The following is a 24,432-nucleotide window of genomic DNA, read 5'->3' as shown; positions in this document are numbered from 1 at the left end:
ATGGAAGCCATTCCACTTTGAAAAAACACACACCCCCCTCACCCCACTATACTGTCTAATTAACAGTTACATTCTTTTGAGCATCTTAAAGCCACTACTGCAAGAGATTTAAATGTAAACACATTATCAATTTAACAGAAATTCCTTGCTTCAGGCTCCAGTGCGGTGTTATTTTTCCTTCCTTTTCTACATGTGTTAAAATAATCATGTAAAAGGATTCCCGTACTGTGTCTTCAAATCTTTCAGAGGATGATTCACTCTATTCATTTTCACTAGGCACAGTGCTGCTTAACTTTAACTGAATATACCTTTTATATATTTAATGTGGATTCAGACCAATATGCAGAGACTGAATGACTCTTTGCTAATAATGCCAACAGACTGAAACAAAATACACATGTAGGAAAGAAAGCATGGGTGAGAGGGAAGTGCTTGGCAGAAGGAAAGAAGCTCTCGGTGATTTGGTGGTATGTGAAAGAAACTGGGCAGCCTCCCACTGAATTACATCTTTCCATCTGCCCTGTCCCCACTCATCAGCTTACAGGGCCCATACACTCCTCCCCTGAGTAAATCATTTGGAGAGCAGAAGGAAAAATGCAGTAGCTCAGTCTCAACCCCATTCAGGGGTTGGGAAGCAGGAAATTGCCTTGCAAAACCGTGACTCCATCTATGGAGAAGACGCTTATATATATGAAAGGGATCTGCCTCACCCATGAACAAATTCTCTCTTCCCAAATTGGGTAGGATCTAAGCAGGCTACCCCTAACCATACTATAAAGGTCTACAAAGTCTTTTGGTGAGAGTTAATCCTTCCAGAGGGAGTAGTCATTGCCACTCTCCCCTAAGGCTTGATTTCCTATCATTGTCGTATTTTAAAAGGTTCACAGGCAACACAATTTGCAATGAAAATCATAGAGCTTTGGTGTTGCCATCAGTCATTTTCCTCCTCTGAAGCTGTTTCAAAGCTGTCAGCAGGCCTGTATAGTAACTGAAGCACACAGAGATGAAGTGGGTGCACAAGGAATAGCTGAGCTTTAATTTGCAACCCAGATGCATCAGTGCTGGGGGCTATTTTAGTGTATCTAATCTACACTAATTCCACATGATACGGACACAGTAAATCTGTGCCTCATGTAACTCATCACACTCCAAGATTACATGTGAGACTCCCACAGCAACTGAAGGAGCTGCAGTGACAAGGTTGGTGGAGGCACGGATGAGTTATTCAGTGCATGAAAAGCACACCAAACCATCTTTGCCAGCTGCCAGTTCCTATTTTTATGGCCTTTTTAAACACATTGGCTTCCTGTTCCATGAAAATAATCCAACTGATTGTTGATGCCACCTCATCCTAGTATCACTACAACTGCATCAGGAAGATTATATTACAACTTTGAGGGGAAAAAAAGGGACAAATATAAACTGGACAATAACAGAATTGCCTCATCTCTGGATGACAAACCTCACTCTCCATGCACACAGCCACTGTAGTCCACAACCTGCCCAGCCCAGGTTTTTGGCTATACAATATAAGGAACAGGGAATTGAGAGCAGGCCCTTAGCTGAAGAGCTTACCCGTAAGGCTCTGTCTGACATTTTGGACTAAAGATCAAAATCAATGTGTTACACAATCCTTTTCAGAAAGCTTTTCTTCAGAAACAGTGTTCTCTTTAAACATCTCACATTCAGAGAAACTCAGGGAGAGAAAGAAGCTTCTCTACTGTGAGTAAAATGTTGCATTTGCTGCTTTTTTTTTCCCTGATAGTGAGGCTACGGGCAGTTTGAAAGACTACGAAACAAAGAGACGATGTATTTGAATAGTTATTTCCCAGGCCACATCCTAAGGAATCACGGAGAGACTGGTGTATATAGAAAGATCAAAGTATTTCCCTGTATTTCTTAGGAAGTACAAACAAACTTAAACTGGAAACAGAGAGAGAAAAGGAGGACCTTCACTTCTGTTAGTTATTAAGTCATGGATGGAAATGTCTCAAATTGCTCACTGATTTACTTTCGCAGCTCTCCCAAGTGTCTTCACACCTTTATTTGTGATCCAGATATTTATGTAACACTCTGGAATTCATCAGAGACCAGTCTGAAAAATTGTCACAAGGCAGCCAAACCGTCTCAAGATGCCTCACTAGAATCCAAACGTACATGCTGCACAGGAACTTCTTCTAGCAGGCTTTACAGAAGGGACTGGAGAAAGCTGCCAAAGAAAATGGAATTTAACAGCTAAAAGTACGTGAAAATAACCCCCAGAATTGTGCGCTTTATCTCTACTGGGGAAATGTTTTCTTTTTCTTTCCCTCTTAATTCGATTTACATTTATTTCCATTGTATTTTGGAAAGTCATTTTGCACCAAATCATTATTATTTCTATCAAGTTTTAGACAGACTTATTTTTTACCTCATTAAATCATGTAGCAAGAGCACTAACTTGAATCAAGGGACTTCAGCAATTTCATCTCTTCATACAAGCAGCCAATGTCTCACCTCTTATAAAACACTCCAGCATCTCTTGGTTTGTAGTTTTCTGTCATTGCAGTGATCACTGATAAAGTTTACTCCACACAGACTATGCCAGTACCAATGGACTTGCAGTATTCTTTACCTCAAGAACTTGCTTGTACTGTTTTTTTAAGCAGGTTTTCTAGAAGCACCCTTAGTTAGAACACAATTGCCTGAATAATGAGGGAAATCCAACACCATGGGAACAGGAATGCCACTGAAAACAAGGTGTTCTTTTCTAAGATTGAGAAGAAAGTATGCAGAAATATTCTTATATTCCTCAGAGTCTAATTAAGCATACAGGGCAAGTTTGGAGATAGGTATTTACAGCTGTGGTTACTGTTGCTCCTAGACAACAGTCACATTTAGAAAATGCTAAATGTTATTCCATCTTCTCTTGTCTTCTCACTAAGCCTACGCGAGCAAACACCACTACCCACCACAAAGTAGAGAACAGCAATATACAGACTGAAACCAACAGAGACCAGATCCTCAGCCTAGCTGAGAAAAGAAAAAAATCTCAGAATGACAAAAAATTCACCGTACACACACTGATGTATTATAATAGTTCTTGTAGTTATGCCCAGATGACTAACAATTCTGTGCAAGACTGTTAGAAGTACCTAAATATTCAATACGGTTAATTGTCGTCTTCTGTTAGTGGTGAGGCCTCTTCCCTGGAGTGCTAAATGCTTTTACACCTTTAGAACCTGGGGTTCTAGAGTTACCCCCCTTTTGCTAGTAACACTTCTAAACAAGTTAAGAATTAAAGTCCCACTTTATTACAATGTGTACTAATTGGCTAGAGGACTTTATAAAATCCTTCAGTACTTCAGAAAATCATCTATGCTTGTCTCTGGCAGTTTGAAACACTGTCCTTGAAGAGCTTCCAGTGCCCACGACAGAGGAGTCAAGCACTGGCTCACTGATGCACAGTCCTGGCTCACAACCTCTCATCAGCTCTCAGAGACATAATCAAAATTTACAATGGAAACCACTGCACCAACCAGAGAGCCAAAACTCTCCATTAGCATTTAGAAAAGGCCCCCAAAATGGCTATCCCTGGCTCCTGAAAATTAACCGCAGCTGTTGCTAAAAACTATTCCAATTCCACAGGAAACCCACAGAACTGGCAACTTTAAAACAGTAACAAGCTTCCCCAAGCAACTTTTAATCATGATCCTTCACGTAGTGCGGAGCCAAAGCGGATGCATCATCCATTCTCCAAGCAAACCTCATCGTAGTTCTCTTTGCTGGCCTCCTCCACTGTCTCTCACTCACAGGTCCCTCCAGCATGCAATGGTCAGAAAAAGGAGTCATCAAAACTTTCCAATGTGTTTTTCAAGAAAAACGCATTTCAACATACTTCAGGTACAAAGCCCATGAACAAATGTACAGCAGTTTATACGCAAAACCTCACCATTTTCCCAGAAGCTTGGGGCCAAACTCTGAAGTAATTGGAACCTTATGCAACTGTTGACTCTAGTGAGAACAAGCAGGTGTTGTGTCAATTATCAGAAATTATTTCAGTGAAATAGCCCCGATTTGGGGTTGCACTATGACAACTTTGTACAACTGACATAAAAGGCCTTACAATCAACATAACCAGGCACAGGAGGCTCATCAGTGTTATAGGGTGGAGTACTGTACAATCAAAGGAAAGTAAAAATGGCCAAGGTTTCCTCCAATCCAGAAAATCCCAGTGACTTTTATCTCCAAGGAGTATTTAACAAGTTACACAAGTTAGAGCAAGCATAAGACTACTCTAATATGGGCCAAGAAAAGGGCTCAGTGCATGGCTGTGATAAAAATTGCCTAATAAAAACTCTGTTATCCAAGACGTTCTTTTCTTTTAGAATTATTTGCTCATTCTTTGCAAAATTTTGCTTCATGCTCACAAAAGTAAGTGAAGCTACCTGCACTCTACAAAATTACAGTGTGCCTTCCTTCAGTGTGCATGAACAGGACTTCAGTCTAAATTCTGCTCACCAACTCCTACACCCCACTCCATTTCCTAAAGGAAAAAATTACCTGCAGCAGCTGCTGCACTGTGCTTGGCCTGCCAATTACTGGAAAGTTGCTAGAATTCCTATATTTTTTATATGCATGTGCAGCCTTTTATCCCTTTAGCAGTCAAAAAAAGCTGAATCCATGCCTCCTTCTTTTGACTACAAAAGAAGCATCCAGAAGTTCAGAATTTTTTAAGACACAAATGGCATTGCTTCTCAATCAGTTACATAGTGTTCTTTGGGCTCTTAAAATCTGTCCAGGAATCACAATTGATTATATTTAAACTTAACCAATTGTTTTGATTAAAGATGACAGAACACAGCAAATAAACTTATGGGACAGTAAGATGTAGCAAATTTAATTTACATTTATGAGTGTAATTTATACTTGTATGAGTGTAAGGGTGATTTCTACACCCTTTAGCTTTATACCATGAATCTTCAAAGGGCAGAGACAGTGGGAATTTAGTTTGATAGCCTATTTCCTGAGCACATACACAGATAAGTCTTTAATAATGTTTTGCCTATTTATCAGTTTGCTGAAGACATTTTTAGAGCATTTCACTTACCCATAATTCAGAAAGAAAAGCTCCCTACTTACAGCTGAAACCACATCAAACTTCTTGAAAATATTTAAGGAAATTTTCACACAGGCAGCAGTAAATTCTATTCAACTAGTTATATTGCATCCAAAGACCGCAGGAGCTTCACAAATGGAGAGGTTTCGTGATAGTATCTGCCTTGGCATTTAACAGAAGTGCAGCTAGTCGTACAGGTATGTGGATACTTCACAACCAATTTAGCACTGGTAGCTGCTCCAGGTGCTTTCAGTAAGGCTAGCAGCACAGAGGTATATATGCATATGACAAAATCAGTCTGGGACAATATTTAAAATACAATCGTTACTTGTTCTTAAAACCAGATGCTACAATATACAGCTGTATTTGCAGCCTTTGGATCCTGGCATGTGTGCTAGATGGACTTCCTGCATACAGACAAGTGCTGGAAATGTTGCCTCATTAGAAGAAACTCTTCCCACATGCTCTGGGACTGTTTGGAATTCCAGTGCTTGAAAAGATTACCTCATTGTTAGGCATCACCTAATTTGAAACACAATCATGCCAGACATCTTTCCATTATCACTTGAAGAAAGTTTGCCAGCTCTTTCTGGGAATAATAGACAATAAAGGGAGTAGTTGCATCATATCTCCCAAAGCCAAAAATATTAATCTATGAGCAGAATCCTCTGATGTTCCCTTACACAGTGCTTGAGGTACCTGTGCAAATAATCTTTCATGTATGGACAGATGGGTGGACACTGACAAAAATTGAAGGCTTGCAATACTGTGTTTCTTTGTGTTTAAAAGTAAAAGCTATTAATTTTTCTCAAAAGCATCTAAGTTTTCCACACTTCCATTATTCTTTAAATATTTCAACTCAACATAAAAAAAAAAAATCCAAAATAAATAAAAAGAACAGAAGGCATCACAGGTGTAATTGCATTAAGCAGCCTGAAGAATCAAAATAGTGTCCAATTTAGCCCATCGAGTAAGGATGGGGGGAAAAAGTAAACATATTTAATTAACACGTATATTGGGTAAGTGTATTTTAGGAATATGAATCTTCTCCTGAATCTACTAGAAAACAGGAACAAAATTCATCCTTCAAGCAAATCTGGTGAATCTAAACGAGTTACACTTGGGATGGTATTGGTCCTGTATTTTTACCAGAATTGCTTAACTTTACTATTAACATTGTTCTGCAACCATCCATAGAATTTTTTCCAGATGGCTTAAAACCAATTGGGCTCAAATACAGCATATCAGATGTAATAATGAAGTCCATTATCTTGTGATTTCATTCATGAAATTACATGCAAGAAGTTTATGCTGAAAAGGAGGTTCAAGGGAAACAGTTAAAGCAAATTAAAACATTTATCCATTATTTTACGCTTTTCTCCTACCACCGCATAAGCTGAATGTAATTGGAACCTAAATTATAAGTCAGGACAATGCTCACCAAAATTTTGTCTTACATGCTAAATATTTCCACATCACAACCACTTGACCCAATAAAAATATCAGACTCAGCAGACCCATTTTTTAACAGCTCAGCATCTGATCCATCATTTACAACTTCTGAAATACCAATCAACGGATTAAAAATAGTTTCATGTATAGATGTATCAAAGAAACAGACATCCACTAAAATGTTGATTACATAAAAACAGATTGACATTTTCCATGAATTATTATGCAACAATAAAAAGCTCACTTATGAAAGAGGTTTAGAAAGTGATCTAAATGCAGTCAAACAAAATAAGAGTCTTTCTATTATTTTCAGTAGTCTTTGAATCAGGTCCTGATTTATTTATCAGCATCTACTTATGAAGAGCCTCAGGGTGCCAACTGGTTCATTAGAATAAATATAGATTAATAAAAAATATCCTTGTGATTCTCATTTCCTCCATGTTGAGGAAACAGGTTATCTTGAGCAAAGTAATTAGTTAGTGAGTATAACTATTGATTTCTAAAGAATAAAGTCTGTTTTTTGAACATTTTTCTGCATCTACTGCCAAGCCCCATGGAGATATTTTATATGAGATATTATTCAAAAGCTGTAAGTCTGCTAAATTAAACATGGGGCTCTAGGGTCTTTGAAAATTAAGTGTGGAGAAATCAGAGACTTTTACCTACACAACTTAGTGAAAATAAGCAGCTACAAAGTACACTGCACTTCATTGTTTTGAGTTCTTCAGACCCTTACTAAATTTAAAGCCAGCACTTGGGTTTATAGCTTCTTTCCACAGATTTCACATTTCTCATCTTATTTTCTATGTTGGTTAGAACTGGAACCTTTTTCTGTCCCTTTTTAAAATGAGGGCTAAGAATAGATTTCCTCCTAGCATGTTATTAATATTCCAGCTTTGGTCGATGATAGTGTTAGTTTTTCACTTTGAAGTTAAGTTCTGTTCATTATTTTTTGACATTCACTTTGTTCTTCTGCACTCACCTCAAAGAAACTCCAGATACTTGAAAAGCTATTTCAGATAATGATATTTGGGTGAATCATTTGTTCAAATTACTATTTTTTTGGTCTTTAGTAAACCCTGAGCCCTCTGTGGTTAGATTCATTCAGAACATAGGTCAGTGAAGCAGTTCACTCTTCTTACTTCTGGAAATAGTTCAGCCACTGATTTCATATCCAATTACAGAGACACATTTCCTAGCAAGTATCTTGGTCGCCCCATTCCCAACTAGTTAATATTTTATTCCAGTTCTTCTTTGAAGTTTTCTCTGGCTAAACTATTACATTTACTACTAGAGATACTTTACAGTAGTTGTAAAAGATGTCAGCAGAGGGCACCTTCACTGTGGCCTTTCTGTTTTTCAAAGACATGGTATCCTCTGGGCACTGAGAATAATCAAAATACATTGTTTCTTTGGTTGGTTTTTTTTGGTGGGAAAAGGGAAGAAAAACCCTCTCCTCTCTAGCATATCAGTTCAAGGCTCAGACAGAACTTAAGTCCTACTTAAGACCTCAGGTCAGGGTAAATTTCATGCTTGAAGAGCTACACAGAGGAAACCAGTTTCTTTCTTTTCTGCCACTTCAGAAAAAATCAGTCTACTTCATTGTGTATCTAGATCTTCTCCTCAGATGTGGTCTTCAAACCACAGGTGGCCCCAGACTACCTCTCTCTGACAAGACATGGACTTAATTATAAAATGATGAAAAAAAAAAAAAAAAAAAAAAAAAAAAAAAAAAAAAAAAGAGAATATAGGAGTGTATGAGTCAATCAAGAGGCTGCTTTTCCCCCTCTAAATTAATACAGCATGAGCTCTAATGCTGCCTTGCTGGTTTTAACATGGGTTGAAAGTCAATTATGCTTTTCCAATGCATCCTGAATAGAGCACACGTATCTGTATTTCAGTAATTTGAATCCACTGGCAGCACGGAATTGTTTTTTTCTGTTTAGTTAAGATGTCATGTAACCTGTTTACATTTACTAGTCTGGCATAAAAACATCATAGTCCGTGGTATTTGTGGTCAAGAATTATTTGCTTATTACTTGCACATTTGAACTTTATAAAAGTAGGCCACTTGTATGCCAGAAGAAACAAAACAACAAAACAAACTGACCTCATTATTTCCAAATTTAGCACCAAAGTCTGAGGAGCACAATCTAGTGCTCACTGTGAAAGGTCTGCCTGCAGAAACCTTTGCCCCAGGCAGCTGTCACCTTCTGTTTGGTCCAAGTGGCTGAGTATTGCACAGCTACTGAGTTATCCTTCATCCTTCCTTCCTACCGTCATCCCTGGGATGCTCTTGCTTTTTCTCAAAGAAATGGTTCGTACGTGGTGGGTGTCTGGCAAGCGGCTGCTGTAAGCAACACATGTAAGATGTAAAATTATTAATTCTTGAATTTACTTGTTGTGGCTGTCTGAACACGCCATGGATCTGCAACACGCCCTTCCTGTGCGATTTCACATGCACTGTGTGTTATATTATCCAGGCAAATCCTTTCTTTTGTTACAAACCTCTGTTTCATGGAGTTGTAGAATGGTTAGAGTTGGAAGGGACCTTAAAGATCATCAAATTCCAACTTCCCACCAGACCAGGTTGTTCAAAGCCCCATCCGGCCTGGCCTTGAGCACCTCCAGGGATGGGGCAGCCACAGCTTCTCTGGGTAACCTGTTCCAGTGTCTCACCACCCTCACAGGTGATGAAAAAAAAAAAAAAAAAAGAAAAGAAAAGAAAAGCAAAATGGAGATCCACTGACTGAAGGGAAGAGTATTTGTTGGCACTCGGAACATGATTACATGACAGATGGGCTGCACGTTTACCTGTAGAGTGCTGTTCTTTGGTACCATATTTATCATACCTTTGTTGTCTATCACAATTGTGACAAGTATGTGTGAGTACTAATAGTTCTAGTCCAGGGAATGGTGTTTCTCTGTCCCCTGTCCCACCAGAGGCATTTCCTTTTTGCTGTATCCATGTCTTAAAGACAAAAATATTTGTCCCAGTATTGCTTCTTCTAGAAACAGGAACAAGACAATTTTTTCCCTGCTCAGATTTTGTATAGATGAGAAGGAAATTACAAATTCTGCCATATGAACATTCAACCCCCTGTATTGTACTATTTGCTGAATGATTACTTTTTTCCCTTAACAAATACAAACAAAAAACATTGCCAAGGAAGAACAGAAATCTAGAAGAACAAGGTCTTGAGCTTGTCTCCAAAAAGCTAATAAGACTCTTTTATAGTGGAATTTTACAATATAAGGCATATTCACCTGTCCTCCAGTAATCTCCAGGGCTCTTCATGTCACTTTCAGAATCTTGTCACTGGCACTGAACTCCTCAGTTAAATGAGAGAACTGCTGTGACATGTTTTTACACTTTTCTGGAGGAGGAAGCCTGATGCCACAAATGTTACAACATAGGTAAGTGTTGTTCTTCCTTGTTTTCTTATTAATTTTTTTCTTCATTTAATTTTCTTCTTAATTTGCATAGAACAGTAATCTAAATTGGGAAAATATGTCGTAATATAATAAGTGCTGCTAATTAAAAGCTACTACTAATAATAATACCTCTATTACATCAGATAAAAAATGAATGTATTCATGTTCTAGGGACAAGAGAAACACCTAACAGCGTAGCATTAGCTTAGCCTAAAGTAAACAGACAGTTCCATTTAGGTGGGTAACGTATACTAACACCAGAAAAGGAAAGGCTACAACATTAAGGACTGGAATGTCAATTGTTTAAAAAGCAAGCATTTAGATTAATGAAAAATGTTTCCCATTATTAGACTGTCTTATAAATGCTTATTGAGCAACATTAACAGCAGCAGAAAAGGAGCTGTGTGTAATATAACATATGCTGTGTATCATGCATTTGCCTCTGCTTATATTAAGAATGTGTGTGTTATTTATGAACAGTGAAGTTGTAAGTTTAAAGACCCATTTTGGGGAACAAAGTCAGATTAGGCATACTCAACATAGGCCACATTGTTTTTCATCAAGTCTCGGAACTGAGAATTACAGTACGGTGACTCGTGTCACACGCAGCCACATTTCAGCGCTGTTTACTGCGCTCTGTGGCCTCTCCACGTCAAAGGTGAGCAACATGGTACCAAATTTACATGCCTTCCAACCAGCTTTCAGTCTCAAATTTCAAAACATATGGGACTAATTTTGAAGCCAAAGTTAACCTTTAAATCAAGCGACAAGAAAGAATGAATCATTTTAAACAAGATCTTTAACCATCAGAAAGGGAGAAGCAATCCAGCAACCCAGGTTCAGTTGCTGCAGCGCGGTTTAGGTACACAGTGGCCGATAGAACCCAAAGCAACTTTACTGCTGATTAAATATGTTCCCTCTGTTTAAGCATGTGCTTTATCTAACTTCATTGGCTTTCTTCACCAATCCCTCCCCACACACAGCCACCTCACTGAATTATTGGAAACGGTATCTCACAAATATCTGACTCCAGTAATACCTGCCTAAAAGCACCCGGGTCTGCACTAGGCTTACAGCTCTAGAGACTTGTACGATACATGTACTCAAAATGCTTGGAGGCATAATACAGTAGGTATCAAAAAAGCAAGCATCTAAAATCCATTTTTTAAGTTTTGAAATGCTCTAACAGGAACACTTATTAATTCAGGGCAAACATCCTGGGTGTTTAAGCCTCCTCCCCAGAGCTATTTCATACAGACAGAATATATTACTGTATCAGACAAAATGCATTCGAACAGGAGACACAAACTGAAGCTTTTACTCTGCACGCATCTGTCACCAGGACACATGAAACTGCTCTTGCTACGCAGAGGCTAAATCAGATAGTACCACCTCAGAGCTAGAGGCAGAGTCTTTGTGTGGCACACCATGTCAGAGGAAGAAAAAGAAGTACAGTAATTACCATACTTAGATGTTGCAGCATAACACACTACTACCAGCACAGCAGCAATGGGAAACACACCATTATTTACAAGAAATTACCCACAGCCAGACCCAGTGGTGGTCAATGGAAGAAGAAAATGATCAGTTAATGACAATGTATCCAGAACCAATTTATTTTGCCCTGTTGCCAAACTTGAAGCTTATTTCCTTTTTAATTCCAATTAAGAGTCCAATTTAAGTTTAGGCCCTTTTTTTAAAAGCTTTTCATTCTAACCCTTCATTGCCAACTCTGCTAAAAGCAGCATGCAAACAATAGGGCTATAAGGAACTGCAGATTTATCTGCTGTATCTATGTTTCAAAATTAATAGTTTAAGAGATTAATATCTTGGGGACAATGTACTTTAAAAAAAAAAGGTATAATGTGCTTATCAAGATATAATGGATTGCAAGATTAAAGTTGCAATAGATAGCTTAATGGATTGCCACTTTCTCTCTGGAACAAAAGTAACCCTTCAAAAAAAGAAAGGTAAGTCTTCTGCTTTCCGGGCTGCCTCCCCTGGATGTTTGAACTTTTGTTTTCCATTCCGCAATTTTTCAGTGCCAATGCAATAGTGCATATATGAGAAAAAACATTTAAAAAATTTAAAATCTCAAAATAAATAGCAAGAACTGCTTTGTCCAGAATGATCAAAGAAATATGGGAAAGTTATTACAGGATTTTATACAACCAGACCATCACAACAGCTAGCCCTTCCTTTCAGGACCAGCAGAGACATTCCCCTCTTGTGTCAATGAGTCAACAAACGTAATAGCTAATGAATAACAATGGATAACAATGAATAACTGTCTCACTGCACGAGTCTCAGCAAGTCAAGCTTTCTGCCTTATTTTCTTCACTTCCAGACTTGTGTTACCATTATCTGCCTTTTGGGATGCTGAAAAAATACTTAATTCATGTATGTGTTACGCTTGAGAGCAGATTATTATTTAACCACAGTAGGACCTAAGAAATCCCATGAAGTTAAGGCCCCAACAAGTACACATACAACCAGGGGCAAATGGTCAGAAACCTCTGCCTGTTATGAACACACAAGTTCTCCAGCAGCAAAACTTGTCAGAGCTTAAGTCAAGTTAATGGCACTAAGGGAACTTACACCAGCTGAGACCTGCCAAGAAGCAGAGAGATTAAAATGGCAGAAGCAGCGTTGTGTTCAGAAAGCGTGAAGCAGTAAGAAGGCGACAGAAGTCTGTGGCGCTTTTGGGTGAGCTCCAGTTCACACTTCTGCTCTGCCATGAATGAGGCTAGAGCTGAACAGATCAACAGGTATTTTGGCTTCAAGAGGAGCACAAATAGACCCTAAATTATCAAACATAAGTCTAATACTTTTTATGAGAAACAAAGGCAGTTTGTCAAATTTATTCTGGGCTCCAGAATAAGCATAGAAATGGCAAGCAGAAAAATATATCTTAAATAAATGTTTTGAACATGTATAACAAGAAATCTGCTGTCCTAGCAGCAGCAGAAAAACTGAAAACTGTTGAACAGAGTAATTAACAAAGCCTCATCTCAGTAAAGCCCACACAAATTTAAAAGCCTGTAAGTAATTGTTAAACACATACGATAGGAAAAAAACATAATCAAAAAGTCAAATAGCTAACCCATTCGAGAAATGATAAGCAAATATGATAACACTTGTCAAAACATGTCATCAAAATGTGATAAATAAGAATTTAAAATACTTCTATTTCATCTTATTTAATTTATTCTGAAGTGGGTTGGGGTTTTTTTTCGACACAGGATTTGGAAATTTTACTAATGACATGCAGCTAACAGCAACTGCTACATTTTTAGTTTGAACTATTTAGGATCAAGGTGAAAAACAACTACAGTTATATTTACCAGCATTTTTAAGAGCATGTGTTCAAAATACAATAAAAAGAGGTAGTAAATACTATTGTACTGGCACCTTCCTTACTAATCCATTTTTTCTGGTTAAAATATTAAGTCTAGGTTAATTCCACCATCTCTTTCCTGCTTCAGCTTTATCAGTTGCTCAACAGACAACTGTCTTCAAATAGAAAGGAACAGACAGACAGTTTAAGGGACTGACATTATCAAGAATAAGCAGGGAAGAAAAACTTCAGCAGACAGGTGACTTCATATATAGTTAGGAAATAAATTCTTCAAAATGTGAGGAGGAAACAGGGCAAAAGAAACAGGAAAGCTATGTATGGTTGGACCATTGTTAAACTGGACTTTCTCTTTAAAGAATATATTTAAGGATTCTAAAGAAAAATCAGAAGACAACATTATTAAAGTTAAGCAACCAACATTGTTGGTTGATGCAATATGTGACATGAAAGCTGTCGATAACTAATATAAGAAGCATCCTTCCTAAGCACTGGAAGTGGTACATTGCTGCAGCAGACACAGTTTTTCACACAAAAGGTATAGGCTTTCAAAAAGTAAACAGCAGAAAGTTACACAGATCTAATCCATTTCTTGTCTGTTACAAAATAAGCTTTGTGATTGTTTTTGTATCAGTTCAATAAGGATACATTGTATCATATATATGCTCATTACCTGTGATTTTTTTTCATTTAAGAATTGTGTTGATGGTAGTCTATGTTGAAACATGCATCATACTTCAGAGACTAAAGAACATTTTAAACAGAGGTGGGAAACAAAAAGCAGAATATTCATAGTACTAAAGGATCATGATAAATGAAAGGGTCGATTTCACTCTTTCTAAATTCTGGTCAAAAACAAAGCTTCCTCCATCGTTTAAACTACAGTGTAGAGCTCATTAGTGATCTCTTCTTTTCCAAGCCATTCTCTGGCAGGGACATACTGCAGAAACAGCCTTCACAAATGAGAGCAGGACTCAACTTTATCCCAAATGCTCTACTAAATCCCCTCACCAAAAATTAATTCAAAGGTAGGTAGAAGCCATACCTAGAAGAGCCAGCCAGTGACTGCCTCGGGCCCCAAAGCACAACAATATAAATTGCTGCATAATTTTTTCCCTATGTGATACTGCTATTGATTGCAAATATGACCTTCATCCTTTCCTGAATTGCAAACATGAAACAATGAGTTTTGCAGTTCATGTATGTAGTTCATGTTATTTAGTGCAGCTGCAGATACATGTTAACTGTAACATTCAGGTTTGGCACTGGTAAAATGTATTAATTATGCATTGTATCAAAAATGTTGTCACTTATAATATGAGCAGATATTAAAATACAGCTAAATTTTACCATAATCAGATGAACAGCAGGCTCATGGAAAATCAAAAGTCAGAAGTAAAGGATATTAAGAAACATATTTTATAAATTCTCTGTAACTCTAAGTTACCAAGATACACTGCAGCAGTGATGAACACCAAAAAATACTCCTCTCTATTAATTAATAGGTGCACAGGGCATTCCTGAAGTATCAAGAAGAATACATTAAGTTAGCTGGTTTCTGTTTTGTGCAAACAAAGCAAAATAAATCACTATTATGTTTTTTGCCCTATATATTGTTTTGCCAGATATACTGTCTATTGCAAGGAAACAGCCAAATGGCAGAGTTATTTGGAAGCAAATCTACACACTACCTACCAATCATTTCAAGTAAATTATAATTATTTTCTTTGGCACCTTGTGAAATGTAACTGACTGTACATGGGGTTTGGTGTCCTCGGGATTGGTGCTGTCATGCCCTGCTCACAGTACCACTCCTATAAAACCCACCCTCTGCCAAGACAAACAATGGCCTGGAATTTGGTGAATTTTTCTGAGCAGAGATAATGAGGTGTGGTTGACTCCCATCAAGCTCAACTGGGCAAGTGCAACTGGGTTATTCCATAGGCAGTGAGAAGGGCTGGCTGAAAACCAAAAAACACTTTATTTGCAAAAGAGGGGAAAAAACTTTTTTTAAAAGAGCCTAGAGAGATCTCAGAATACCCACTCCAGCTGAGAATAAAGCAGAGAAGTCAGCAGCAACTCATGGGTTTTAAGAATTGTGATGGTCTTTCAGAAGTCTTCTGGATCACACTCATCCTCTGCAAGCTCTCGGAGACAACCACTGGTGATGTTGAAACTTCTCATCAAGTTATCTAAATACTCAGGGAGGAAGTCTGGCATTCCAGGGTGATATAAAAATGGCTAATTTGATTATCAGTTATCTTCTCCTTTTTTTCTTACTTTCTTCCTTCTCTAACCTGACTACTTCTTCCTTTACTGCTGATATTGTGCTAGCTTCCTTATCCTCTTAGTGAAGACCAAAGAAAAAAATTATTAAATTCTTTAACCCTCTTGATAGCATCTGTTTTTAGCTTTTCTTCCTCTTTTCACAGTGGACCAGCTCTGCCCTTGGTCTTCCTCTTAATAGTAATGTGGTTGCAGAATGCCTTCTTGTTACCCATCGTGTACCTTCTCTCTACATTATATCATGCCTTAGACTTTCTGATTGCATCCTTATGTGTTCATACAATTTCCTTTTATACTCTTTCTCATTTCTATTTCCATACTAGTATTTTCACTGCCATGCCATTTCTGTTCTGTGGATAAAAGACTTCAGTGTTCTATTTCCCAATTCACGTGATTTCATAAGAAAATCAGATCTGATATTCTGCAAAAAGAAGAGATTCCTTGCTCTTCATTACAACATTTTCTCATTCCTATGATTTACAATATTAATACAAGACTGCTGCTGTACCTAGATGTCTGTCTTTTGTTGTAGATATTTAACATATGCAAAAGTATTTCTTATTATGGCCCATAACCTAGGAAGAGAAAAAATGTGGACTCAGCAACCACCAAGCACAGTATTTGGACTAGTAATAAAAGCAAATGAACTTTAGCTTTGAGGGCTGTGTTCAGTTCCCTAAAGGAATATGAAATGTATCTTTGTGCTGATGGTATTTTGTCTGCAGTGCGTCGCATTAAATTAGCAGTAACACATTATCCATCTGTCCTGCCGGGTTCAAAATCCATATTCATTTAGAAAATGTTTTTGCAAACAAGTGAATGATGAACAAGCAAAAATGATGAATAATTATCAATAAAGAAATAGCAGTAATACAAAATACATATGACTAAATATATTTATAAAAATCCAATTCTAATCATTCATAATTTTGGCAAAAGTTTTTTCAGGGCAGAAGCTTTCTTTGTTTGGTCTGAGTCTGAAAAGATCTTTGCCAAGTATGACAAAATATGATTCAGACATCTTATACGTTACCAGATCACAATATAGTTTAAGATGCTTTTCTTTTTACTCAGATAAAAAAAATATGTCTGGGATTTTTTAAACCTCAAACTTGGCAGGTAATGCTACTTTGAATAAAAATTAATTCACATTTAAAATCTGTTATTTGCACAATTTTGCCATTGACATCAAAACCCCCTATCAGTAAGAAGCATTCAGGTCAAAATGGCTGCCAAATACTACATCAAAGAAGTCATGATCATTTTTACATTTAAAAAAGCTTCTTCATGTAAGTGACAAGCACATTTCTTTTGCGCTTCAATTGCGCAACACAATTGTTAAGCACCGGAATTAACATGGTAACTAAGTATGTGACTAAAAACAATATGCATCTCCGCATATATGATTGTTTACATCACTCAGAGGTCTCACTTTCTTTTTTTCTTTTTCTGGGTCAATATATTTGCTTTGGATATCCATCTGGGAACTCAAAAGTACAGTTTACCTTAGGATGCAAAATACAAGCATATACATCATTTTGTTGAATTCTTCTCTAAATAATTGTTTCCATATTTTTGGCTTCCTTTAGAAGTAATGTCAAATTGTTTTGATTATTAGCTGATGAAAATGAGGAGACTTTCTTTCCGTTACGCTGCTATGCACATCTCACCTAATTGAAATTATTTCCTTTCATATCATGACTCACAAGTGCTGTTTAGCCACTTCATTCAAGAAATATATGTTGTTTCCCTTCTTTATTCATAGGCTCTCAGGGTTATAAAGAGCTTCAGAACTTCCAGACACAGTGCTCACATGTATATCCAGAATCTTGCAGGCATAGAAGCGTGAAATTGTCTCAAGAGTCGGAAACATAAAGCAGCAGATGCCCCTCGTACTTCAAAATGGTTTTGAATCTATAAACTAAATCTCTGTTCTATTCAGGGAACAACTGTGGTAGAAGATCACCTCCTTTCCCAGAAGCTGAGACGTCCTTCAGTTTGCAAGCATGGCTTGCAATTGCTCTAGGTGTTTGGCTTTGGTTCTTGTCTAGGCAACTGTATCAAAGCTGTCACAACAGGTTTGTAATACACAGTTCATCACTGTTTTCTAAAGAATCTCACTATTCAACTTTGTCCTGCATTTATCAAATATTTTGTGCAGAAGCAATTCTTCTCTGAAGTGAATGCAGCTAGATCAATTCGCAGCAGTTGAGAGGCCGGCTCTTTGCGGTTTTTATCATTCTATTAATTTAAAGGACTTCTGACAAGAAAATTGAGTGAAACAAGTTTGCACAGCACTGACTTGCACTAAGAGCTTGCAATTCCTGTTGACCTCAAGTAATTCACATTTATTGGATTGCCATTGATCTGATTGTAAGCAGAGAGTAGACACCAGATATGTAAGACTTGACTTCAAGTGTTGCAGCTTCATAGTGGATTACATGAAGAAAGTGTATAAAAAGTGATGAGACACAAAAAAGTTATGTGTTTTTACTCCATTTCGTATGTGCATGTCCCAGTAAGTGATTCTGAAAACATTTTGTGTATTTAAGGTAGATTAGGCACAAAGCCTGAAGACTAGAGTGTTTGCCTAAGTCAAATTGTGTAACTCCTAAACTTCTAGTTTTTGGAGCAGGAAATCAGCTGAATGATTCAGAATGTGAATGCAAATCAAAATGGCAAAGAATCAAAAGTATTTTAATCACTACCTATACTGGACTGTTAATTATCCAAATCTACAAAACTTTTCAATACTTGACATCCACATACAAGTCTATAAAGCATTCCATCCAGTTTTTCTCAGGCTTAAATTTGAGGTGCATTTGCAGTGGCTTATGTATAAAAATATCAGTAGTTGACAATAGACATTTGTTGTGTAGAAAGCGATAAAGTTTTGACAGCAACTCCACTAGAACACAGACAAAATCTGGCTCACAGGTATAATCTGATACTCAGTTTGGAATATCAAACTTGAGAAGAAGAACTGAGTTGAGGAGACTCTTGTTAACAAGGCCTTAAGAATCAGAGGAAATCCCCGATTTAGACTGGCTCAACTGATAGTTGCCCAACAGGAATTTCTGGAGTGATTTCCTACAATGTATAGATTTCTGTGGATTTTTCTACAACTGAGAAACAAATCCACATGTCAGGCTGGGCAGATGTAATCAAAATTCCCACCTCTAACTATTTTGGCCTCTTTCTTTTGTGGTTTTGTAATCCACAAAACACCATAATACCTCATACAAATCATTTCAAGAGACACATGGTTTACAGAGAAATCTACAGCCAACTCAAGGAGACATTATTTTCATTTCATTATTCATTTTTTCTTTTTACATCTCTGGTAGAGTGGTTCAGGTTCTGTATTCCATTGACGTCAATTGGAGTAACATATATAATACTCAAGTACACGATTTATGTTCCAGTGTATTACATCTGATTTTGAAAGGTTATGCACACTACAGTCAGACCATGGTATGAATCAAGGAACATATGTTTAACCTGCTAATTCTAAGATACTACGTTCCAGTGTATTCAAGACTATTTTTATTAAGAAGTCTTCCAAGTTTATTCCTTTATCTAAGCATGAAACAGACTACGAAATTTCCAGCATTCTTCAAGCTTACCTTCCAAAATATTCTGCATTTAGATGAAGCCAAATACTATTATTTGCAATTAAAACAGAAATTCCAAACTATAAGCCGTGAACACAAAAGATGTAACTCTGCTTTATCTGATCCATGCCAGTCCATGGTCTAAGTCCCTTGAGCATTTCAGAACATATCAAAATAGCAGTCATAGTCCACTCTCATTAAATAAAGTATAATATAGCCTCCCAATCTAATTATGACAATGCCATTTGCTTTCATCTAGTGTTCAAAGCAGTAACAGACTCCAGCCCTTGTCTACTATTTTTGCTTTTAGTGGATCCTCTCTAATCTTCAGATTTTGGAACACTAAACCCCCGTCAGTTCATAGGCTTTTGACAAGAAAGAGAAGCAGACCAGTCATATTTTTCTAACCAAACACAGAAGACAGGGAGGTTGTGTTAAGAATCTAACATAGGCCTTTCTCTCCTATACTAGTTTTTCCTGCAAACGATCATTAACACTTCCTGCCCTGCTGACCGAGAAATGAAATCCATCCACTCGTACAGACACTATGAACAAACAGAGGTGGCAGCTCTTTACAGCAGAACAATACAACTGGAGCCAAAAAAATCCCCTATTTCCCAACAGCTTACCAGACTGCAGATACGATACTCTATTTTCATGAAGACAAAACACATAAATAAAATGAACATAGGGAAAGCAAAATTAATATATGCTGCAATTCTTTTGTAAAACCATTTCTTTAGCAATATAGTAAAAAAAAATGAAGGGTAGAATGTATTTTCCACATTTTCTGTTTCTCTGTCCTTGGGAATTAGGTAAAAGTAGGTCACATTACTGATAGGAATTCATGCTCTTGCTTAACACGACACTTTTTGAGTCTATACCTAAATGACCATTCTTCACAACAGCTTTGCTACTCATGTTTTGCAGTACATCCTATTGTGTGAGACTATTTAGTTGCTGATGAATTCTTAGAAACTTCTTAAATTTCTTACCTGGAAAATATGGTATTTCTGTCACCTTTCATCAGACAATGTAGCTAAGAGTTCGACTTCAGCTGCTTTGGTTGGAAAAGAAGTGGTAAGCACAGTTATTTCTGATTGATCTATCCACAGAAAGGGATGATTTAAGAATTCTTGAAGAGTAAAGGAAACATCTAAAAAGGAAGCCCAGAGAGTTCTTTTACTTTCATCTTCAATTTTGGTAGCTTTTCTTCACCCCACCTCTCCCCAGGGCAACTCTTAGATCAACTGAATCCCTTTGTATTTCCATAGGTTTCAGTGGTCTGACAGGAGGAATGAGTTTTGGCTTTTCATCTCTATGTAAATGTTTATGTCTAAATAGATACACTGGCCCAAATTCTGGGCTGTGTTCCAGCACTTTCACTCTGTAGAAACAAGATGAATGCCCCCAGTGGATAATTAATTCCTTCATCAGGGTGGAAGCCCAGATGACACAAGCTCAGTGGAATGCTGTAGACTTGTCTTCTCTCAGGTTCCTCTAGGGATAACTGGGAGAGGTGGCAAAGAAAGGGACAGGAACTCAAAAGAGAGCAAGAAAAGATACTTTGATGGGGTCATGAAGAGTTCTGGTTGATTCCAGAACTGACTGGTCAGTTGTCCCTAAGACCCTGCGATGGTCACTCTCCCATAAAGTCCCCCAAATTGTCTTGCAGATGTTCACAAAGGTGAATAGCATAGACAAAATATTTGAATGCTATCCCCTGAGAAGTAGTATTGATTAATTGACTGGGATTGATTAATTGACTGGGAAAATGGAGGGGGTTTATCTGTTTCTGTCTTTGATTCCTCTTTTCCAACATCTATATGTTTTTTCCATAGCAAGTGGGTTGTCAAGCATTAGAACAGGCTGCGCAGGGAAGCAGTGGAGTCACCATCCCTGGAGGTACTTAAAAGACATGCAGACACGATGCTTAGGGACATGGCTTAGTGGTGGACTTGGCAGTGTTAGGTTTACAGTTGGATCAGTAATATTAAGGGTCTTTTCCAACCTAAATGATCCTATGATTCTATGAAAACAAGTGTTCAGGATTTAGGTTTTAGCATTCCCCTTTATAGAAGTGGGATCTTCATTGGGCAGCTTCTACTGCATAACCTGCTGGCACCAGGAAGTGTTGTTTTTCTTGTAATACTTTATATATATACTTTATACTTTAGTATAGCAATTTACTGCAAAGAGTTTTCATCCAAAACTGGAATCGGGAATACAAAAACATGTGAAGGACAGAGCAGAAAATCTATCCTAAATGTATCTGAAGAGTTAAGAATGTCACCAGTTCCTGAAAACAGGCTGCTACAAAACTGTAATCTATACAGCAGGCTTGTTTGACAAAGCACCCCACTGATTACAGAAATTTGGAGCAATAGACTATTATATGGTAAGAACTAGAAGAACTGCCTTCTAACCTGCTCAAGCTTTAGCAGGAAGCCTGGGAGGAATCCGTGGCCTCAGAGGATAACCATCAGACTTGCAGCCACTATTCATAACAGCCTCTGCATTGTTTACATATTAAGAATGTTTTTAAGACAAATAACATGTTTCATATTTTCTCTTTATCATGTTTTATAGCTTTTCCTTTTGTTCTATTCCCAACGGTTTGTGCCCAGAGCTGCCTTGAATTCAGGGAGGTAATTAAATCGTGCAATTTAACCTCCACAAAGAAAGCGTTGACTGGGTTGATTTTGGAGGAAGGGGAAGAGGGAGGTTATGTTCCATCCAGAAGCTCTAAGCCAAATAGATTTGAAATGGAGAAATGCCCAGTTTTCTTACAGCATGTATTCACTAAACCATACTAACTCATTGTGTACAGCAATAGCACAGAATACATCGGATGCCTTGAGAATAGTACTCTCAGATTTTGAAGCCCTGTGATTCCCATGTTCAACAGCCCTGGTCTGTGGGACAGGGGAGTCAGTGTTCCCATGTCTGCACAGGTTGGACGAGCTGCCAGGGGGGAAATGATATTCTGACACATATGTACTCCAGCTCCAGCTGTGCTCTTACCTCTTAAAAATGATGCACATAAAAAAAAAAATGTCTTGCTGGCAGTTTTCAGTATCTCTCACCTCCATAATCATGGACTATTACTGGCATTTAAAAACTAACTCTTTGGAATGGTGAACAAACCAGTCACTGAAATAGCTAACCCTCACAGCTGTCTTTGCTTAGCTGTAAGCCTCTAGGACTGGCTCATCACACACTCAGCGACATACCCTTTATTAGCTATATTTTTCTCTGCCACTGCCCCACTAATTTTGAAGAGGCCAGAAGACAATTCATATTCCTACAGAAAGATAAGGTTGAGTGAGTTTGTAAATCAGTTGGAATATCAATCTGACCTCTCTCTCATACAAAATCATTTTCAGAAAAGAGCAACCAGCACATACATTTTCCATCACATGGAAATTTTAATGTGATCTAGCAAGGTTCTGATGATCTAATTTTTTATATGCCTTTGATATGGTTGCATCAAAAACACAAACTAAGCTCATAGACAAACTTTGAGTCATTCCAAAGGTCTCTCACAGGTTGATCTGCATAAAATAGACATTAAAGAAATAGTTCTGTCATGCATTTGATTCACTGACAAAGGTGCAAAACTGCCATATCATTGGTTGCAGGCAAATCAATTGACTTTTCCTACCATACCTATTTATTAGAATTTCACTAATCCTGTCATGTATCTTTTATATTTCTGATATATTTCCTGGACCTCTGACATAGGATCTTTTGTCACTAAGCCATCAATGTACAGATTCTGTATGGCTTCTTGCAAAATATTTGGATAGAAGAACAAAAGAGGAATCACATGTTATGCTAGATAATGGACATGGTGTTACCCGGTTATCCCACAGTCATACAACAGATGTTCATATAATAAGCAGACACCAGACAAAAGATATGCTCTCTATAGATCAACTTAAAATTAATTCTTAATTTCAAAACTCAGGTAATGTTGACAGGTAACTCAGGTAATATTGACACCACACCAGAGAAGGTCTGTGATAGCTTGTGTACCTAAAGTTCAACATTCATAGTCTTTGATGCATTTCAGAAACTTTTGCTCTAAAAAATCCCTTGGAGGAACTTGTCCTACTCTGTAAAATTAGTCATTTTCTTGATCTACAAAATACTGTTATCTCTTTTACCAGGTCATCTTGAGAATGAGTTATAAACTGTAAAGCATTTTGATTGTGTGAATTTATGATACATAATAGCAATTTAACTACTAATCTAACGTTGAGGGTTTGGCTATTAATCAAACTGAGTAATGCTATCCAAAAGTTCAGCAAGAGCAAATTTATAAAGTCTAGTGTTATATCAAGAGCAATTTCTTTCCAGTTGAGTATTTTAGGATAAAATCTAAAAAGAGGAATGCTAGTGTCTTAATGTAAGACCAAATAAATGCACATAAGTTTCTGCTGTGACCTTTTCATCTCTCTATAGTGACTCAACAACAGCCCACGTTCAGGTGGGTCACTTGATAGTATCTTTCCATTTTATGGAAATGAAAAATTCTTTTTGGTTCAAAGAATAAAATCATTAAACAATTTATCCTAAGAGAAAAAAAAAAATTAATCTTTAACATGCATTTAAAGGAACACCCTGAGTAGCTGAAGAAGCAAAAACATTTTTAAAGATTAAATTTGCATGCACCACCTCAAAACCATAATATCTCTCTTGGGAAGGGAGAAGCCTGCTTGTTTCAGGCAAAACTTTCTTTTTCATTCTAGTCTATTCTTCCTTGAATATGGATTCTGTAAGAATAAAGTCAAAGCTTTTCTTCTCATTCCCTGGCTTTGTTTCACAAATTTCTCCTCCTTGGCATTGTCTCTTTTAATATATATTTTACCAACATATTAGAAGTAAATAATTAAATGATATGCACATTGGTTATACTGTGTCGTAGTGATGGATTAATCAAGAAGGAGCGGGGAGACCATTTATCTCATCATTTCCAAACAATTTTTGACAGCTGATTTCATAGTATTAAGATAAATTGCCATAGACAAGACCAGAGATACTGAAGAGAGAGTTCAATGCTCATAATTGTGATGTTGTAAGACAGCAGTGTAAATTTTATCAAGAAAAGAAGCTGTATGATGTAATGGGAGAGAGGAAGAAAAAATGAGAAAACATAGATGTTCGGTCCCTGTCTGTTTTGTAAAGCA

This window comes from Calidris pugnax, unplaced genomic scaffold (genome assembly GCF_001431845.1).
Source record: "Calidris pugnax isolate Ruff unplaced genomic scaffold, ASM143184v1 scaffold42, whole genome shotgun sequence".
NCBI classification, from domain to species: domain Eukaryota; kingdom Metazoa; phylum Chordata; class Aves; order Charadriiformes; family Scolopacidae; genus Calidris; species Calidris pugnax.
The sequence above is the reverse complement of the archived record's forward strand: the minus strand, read 5'-3'. Positions refer to the sequence as shown.